The sequence below is a fragment of the Acomys russatus genome, chromosome 7, assembly GCF_903995435.1.
Source record: "Acomys russatus chromosome 7, mAcoRus1.1, whole genome shotgun sequence".
Lineage (NCBI taxonomy): Eukaryota > Metazoa > Chordata > Mammalia > Rodentia > Muridae > Acomys > Acomys russatus.
Window position 1 is genome coordinate 435,602 of NC_067143.1, and position 6,226 is coordinate 441,827.

Genomic DNA, 6,226 nt, shown 5'->3' on the forward strand with positions numbered 1-6,226 from the left:
GTTGTACTGATTTCTTCAGTCATATCTTCTACCCCTGAGATTCTTTCTTCTACCTCTTGTATTCTGTTGGTGATGCTTGTTCTGTAGTTTCTGTCCTCTTCCCTAGGTTTTCCATTTCCAGCATTGTCTGGGAATGTGATTTTTTTTTTTTCGTTTCTTCTATCTCCATTTTTAGGTCTTGAATCCTTTTATTCATTTCCTTCTTCTGTTTGACTACGGTTTCCTGTCTTTTGGTAATTTCTTTAAGCAATTTGTTGAATTATTTCATCTCTTTCTTTGTGTATTCCTGTTCTAGTTTGAGGAATTTATTTTCCTCCTTTAAGGCCTCTATCATTTATACAGCCTCAGATTTAAGTTCCGTCTCTTGTGCATCAGGAGTGATAGTGTCTCCAGGGCTTGTTGTTCTGTTGGGACTGCTGGTTTCTGGTGGTATCCAATGGCCCTGGGAATTGTTGCTTGTGTTCTTTCAGTCACTTCTTCCCATTTTGATGTCTCTGGTGTTAGGAAGTTTGATGGTGTCTAAAGGTCAGAGGTTTTGGGGGTAGGTATAGATGATGGGGCTTTGGTTCCACACTATACTCACTTCTTCTGGGTTCTCTGTCTCTGTTGAATTCCTGTTTATAACCCAGGTATGCCAGGCAGCTGGGGGAACAGCCAGAATGGTATCTAAGCAGAGAACTACTCTGGTGGGGTTGCCTGATTCCTCTGGGCATAAGACAATGGGACTTTGGTCCTGTGATCAGCCCAACTCACCTCTGCTGAGTTCATTGTTGGGTCTCTGTTTGTCAACTAAGTACACTGGGCAGCTGAGGAACAGGAAGAAAAACATCCAAGCACAAAGCTTCTCCTGTTGGCCTGCTTGCCTCCTAGGGGTGGAGGACAATGAGCAATGCTGGTATTTTTTGCAGCCTATGTCTCTCTCTGAGGCCTGGATTTCAGAAACTACCTACAACCCAGATATGTCCACTAATCTTTGAAGTTCTCCACCATGCCTGCTTGGACTCTGGAACTTTCTGTAGATCTGCCAGTTAACCTGAGACAGAAACACTTGTGTTCCAGGCTGTGGGGTTGCTTCTGGGTTAGAAGCCCCCAGATATGGAGTTTTTGCAGCTCACAGCTCTCTCTGAGCCCTGGAGTTCAGAAGCTGCCTGCAAGCCAGGCATGTGGCCAGTCTTTGGAGCATGCACCCATGCCTTCAGAGACCTGGGACTTTTGTATGGATTAGTGGGGTGGATTGAGGCCTGACACAACCATGCTCCACACAGTTTGGACCCGCTCTCACCTGGTGATCTAGAACACTGGTGTTTTATGGTTCTCAGATTGGTCCTTACGTCACTGTACAGTCACTGCTGTTCTGCTGGTTAAACAAGTTGTGTTTGGTGCTTCCATCTTGGATCTCTTCAAGACTTTTAACATGAATGTGTGTTGGATATTGTCAAATCCTTTTTTGTCTTCTAAGAAAATGATCATATTTTTTTTTCTTTCAGTTTGTTTATATGGTGGGTTGCATTGATGAATCTCCTCACATTGAACCACCACTGCATACCTGGCATGAAGCCTACATGGTCCTGGTGAATAATATATTTTTTAAAGTTTTTTGAGTCAGGGTTTCTCCCTGTGTAGTCCTGAATATCCTGGAAACACTTTGTAGACCAGGCTGTCCTTGAATTTACAGAGATCCACCTGCCTCTGCCCCAGGAGTGCTGGGATTAAAAGTATGCATCACCACTGCTTGGCTTGTGAGTGATATTTATGATGTTTTCTTGGATTCAGTTTGCAGATATTTTATTCAGTATTTTTGCATCAATATTCATAATGAAAATTGGTCTGAAATTCTCTTTTCCTGTTGCATCTTTGTGTGGTTTCTGTATTAAGGTGACTGTGGTTTCATAGAATGAGTTTGGTAATGTTCCTTCTGTTTCTATTTTGTTGAATAGTTTGAGGGGTATTGGTATTTGCTCTTTTTTGAATGTCTGGTAGAATTCTATGTGGAATTCATCTGGCCCCGGGCTTTTTTGAGCTGGGAGACTTTTGAGGCCTTCTTCTATTTCCTTAAGGGTTATGTGACTGTTTATCTGATCTTGATTCAATTTTGGTAATTGGTAGCTATCAAGAATATTGTCCATTTCATTTAGATTTTCAAGTTTTGTGGCATATAGTGTTTTGAATTAAGTCCTAATGATTCTTTGGTTTTTCCTGCTTTCTGTCATTTCAGATTTGTTAAATACATTACTCTCCCTTTGCCTTATAGTTAGTTTCACTAAAAGTTGGTCTATTTTGTTGATTTTCTCAAAGAACCAGTTCTTGGTTCCATTGATTCTTTGAGTTGTTTTCTTTGTTTCTAATTTATTGATTTCAACCCTGAGTTTGATTGTTTACATCTGTCTACTTCTTGTGGGTATGTCTGGCTTTTTTCCCAAGGGCTCTTCTCAGCTATATGAATCTGGGGACCAACTGGTCTCCTTATGAGACCCAGAATTGGCTGGCCTGCTACTGGCTTTCTTGCTCCAAGGTTAGTGAGGTCTCACTGCCCAGCCATTGTGCTCAGTCACTGTGCTCATGATGGTGACAATGGACACCTGAGGTTGGAGCTACATGCCCCTGTCCTAGAAGGTAAGCACTTGATAGGAGGGTCAGAGGTTGGGGCTCCAAGCTGTGGTATCTGCAAAGTGTCCACTCAGTGAGAATGGGAGCCTGCAGTTGGAGCTGTGCAGTGCAGGTGCTGATAGGCCTAAGGCTGAGGCCAGACCAGTGGTAGCCTGGGTTTTTTCCCGAGCTTTGGCTGGGTGAACTGGAGTTGAACCCAGGAGTTTCCCACACTGTGGGCTCTTGTCTCTCCTGGGAATGATAGATGTTTGGGGTTTTGGGGTCCACTGCTGGCCTGTCATTTGCTCTGTTATCATTGTTGTCCTGCTGTTCAGATATGGTGCATACTCAGTACTGACATTCTGGATCTCCCCTTGAAGAACAAAATCTTAGGCTGGACTTGAAATTACTCTGAACACCAGGCAAGGATTGAAATTGTGATCCTCTTACTTCAGACTCTGATAGCTGGCCTGACTCCAGTCACATTATCAGGTCAAACTTAGTAGGATAGCCCCTCTGGGATGGCTTCTATATAAACCCAGAGTTACTCTGATAGCACCAGCCTAGTAAGAACCATCCACTGGCCATATCATCGTAGTCAGTGACTGTAAGTGGCTCACATCTGATTCACATGACCCCACCCAGGGCCCAGGGCCTAAAGGAGTAGGGAAGAAGATGGATACTGCAACAGATGCTGGAAAACTATCCCCACATGGCACTACACACATGTGTTGGGGACAGTAGGCCATATGGCCAATATTCAGCCATCTTGTCCAAGTCTGCACCTTTAAGTCTCTGTCTTTCCCAGAGTTTACCTTTCACCAGAAACTAGCTGACCCAGTTGTGAGTCAGCAATTAGACTAAAGTTAGATGAAGGCAAAGCAAGATACCCTGTGTGGCAGGACATTATGATTCTGCCTGGAATTCCCTGTGTTTTGAAAAAAGCCTGCAGCTGTGTTGCTATAGCAATATGCTTCCCTGCCTTCTGAATTATAAAAGCTGCTCCCTGACTAATAAAGTTTGAGAGTTTGATCAATCAGACTTGCTCTCCTTCTTTGTGTCTTGCATTTTCAACAGGTGACCTTCCTCCCGAGTTTTAGTCGAACCCCGCACGTCGGGTCACACATATTCATTGTAGGACAGAAGGGAGCCTTCCACCATTTTCCAAGGTTCCTTACTAGTTCCAGTTTCATTGACACTCTCCAGATGGCCCCTGTACCTCTTTTAACAAGTTGGTGATAGGTATACTTTTCTTATGAGGTCATTTATACACATTACTGAATGCTCCCCTTATACTCTTATATTTTGGGAATGATGTCTTCTTACTAATACAAATATGCTTAATCTCATTTAATATTGGTACAGTGCTCTGAAGGAAGAATGTCAATGGATGTAGCCTACTTCATTTAGTCATCTCTGGCATTGGTTTGAAATGAGGCAGATGAGTGGTGAGAACCTTGTATAGATCCCATGGAGGGAAAAAGAGAGGCATGGCTTCTTCTCACTGAAAATACCAGGGCTGTCACATCCTTGGAGGACAAGGCTCCACTCATATCCTCTAGGTCATGGTTTGTTGCTCTCTGACAAATTAAACTTTGCTATGTGATGGTGAAACCTCATTACCAGCGATGTGTAAATAAGCAGCCAGGGCCCAGCTCAGAAAATAACAAAGATGTCATTAGCAGGAACTCCACTGATTCTACTTCCTATAAGAGATTTGAAAGGGTGAAAATGTTAGGATCATTATTACTTTACTATAGAAAAATAGTACAAGGGAAAAAAAAAAAAGAAATTGCCATCAAAGATATTTTTAGCTCAAAATAGTGCTGAAGGGCATCATTTGCCTGCTCATTGTTAAATGCCACAGTTTGCTGGGAAGAAAACAAACAAACAAAAAATTAAGACAGTGCTGGCTTTGACTATGATTTTAGCAGATAACTTGACTGACGGTGGGTCAATGATGAGGAGAAGGGCCAGGTTGTAAACAATGATCAACAGCTCTTGCCATCTTTTCCTCTTGTCATGGTGAAGCTAAGCATAGGTGATATTCAAAGACTACGTAAAATAGAAATAAACAAGAACCTTCCATTCAAATGAAGCAACAGCCAGGCTAGTGTGGGTAGTGCTGGCCTTCTCCTTTAGGTTCTTGGTCCTGAGATTATGGGAGTGCACCCCTATGTCTGGCTCCACACACTGCTTTTCACATGTAATCGGGTCCAGTAATGGTAGTGGATGGAGGCTAGAGACAATCCTAAGCTTCAGAACATTGGACAGTGCCCCACCCTCTCTATCCACACTTAATGACTTCTCCCGTCCAAAGAACCAATCATGCCAAGGTAGAAACCCACCCTGATGGACCTTCATTTCCCTCCTCTACTAACATAGTTCTCAGGGAGACACTAAAAGAAAGGAAAAGAAAAAAGAAAAAAATCACTCTCCACAAGTGCATCTATTCATATTTTAAACATCTCAGTAGGTCGATGAAGGCACTTTCCTCCTGCTCATCATCATGATCCCTCCTGAGTTTTCTCTCTCTCTCTCTCTCTCTCTCTCTCTCTCTGTGTGTGTGTGTGTGTGTGCGTGCGTGCACGCACACACACACCAATATTTTGGTTTCTCTTTTTAATCTAGAACAAACGTAGACCTTCCACTTTGGAAATTTAAGACTACTTTGTGGTCTGTTTAGAAGTTACCACAGGGGCAAATATTGGGAATAAAACATGAAGTAAAATCAGACAAGATATGACAACTCCGTGTCTAGCATGATTTTGTGGAGAAGACTTTTAGAGGCTCACCACTAAGAAGGGCTATATAATTTAAGTGAAATATCTTTTATTAAAATATTTATTTTACTTTTGTGTGTAGATATTTTGTTTGCATGTAAGTCTGTGCACCATGTGCATGCCTGGTGCCTGTGAATGCCAGATAATGGCGTTAGATTCTTTGGAACTGGAGTTACAGATGATTGTGAACCAACATATGAGTGCTGGGAATTGAACCCCAGTCCTCTGCAAGAGCAGCCTGTGCTCTTAACTGCTGGGATGTGTCTCCAGCCTGTAGACTGAAGTATCTTTATGAACGCCTTTCACATCTAGCCTTTTAATCTTTAATACATGTTTTATGTGGGTAGGTTAATATTACTAAACACTTTCTCTTCCTCTATTGAGACAACCATATAATTTCCTGACTTCTTAATATGGTGAATATATTAATAGATTTTCTGATTTGCAATCCTTATTCCTGAGGTAAAAGTATTCTTAAATTAGATGTAGATGAAAGAATTTATACCTTATTTTGAATTCTCTATTAAAATGAATTAATGCAGCCTTATACTCTAGTGTGTTAAATGTTTTAGTTTGTAGGGTTTATTATTATTTTTTAACAGTTTTCCTTATGATTATACTTTATTATAGTTTTAAATATAAAAATATTACTTTTAGTGTGAAATTTAAATTTATCCTTTCCCTAAGTTGGTTGCAAGATATGAAATTGGGCTTTTTCCTTGTGTTACTGGATATCCCGTTAGGTCAGGCTAGTGTGGGTCAAGAGTTTTAAAAGATACCTAAAGGACCTCCTCTTCTGCATGACTGAGGAACAGATATTTTCTTGCCCTCCTGACAATACCAAGCAGATAAGTTAT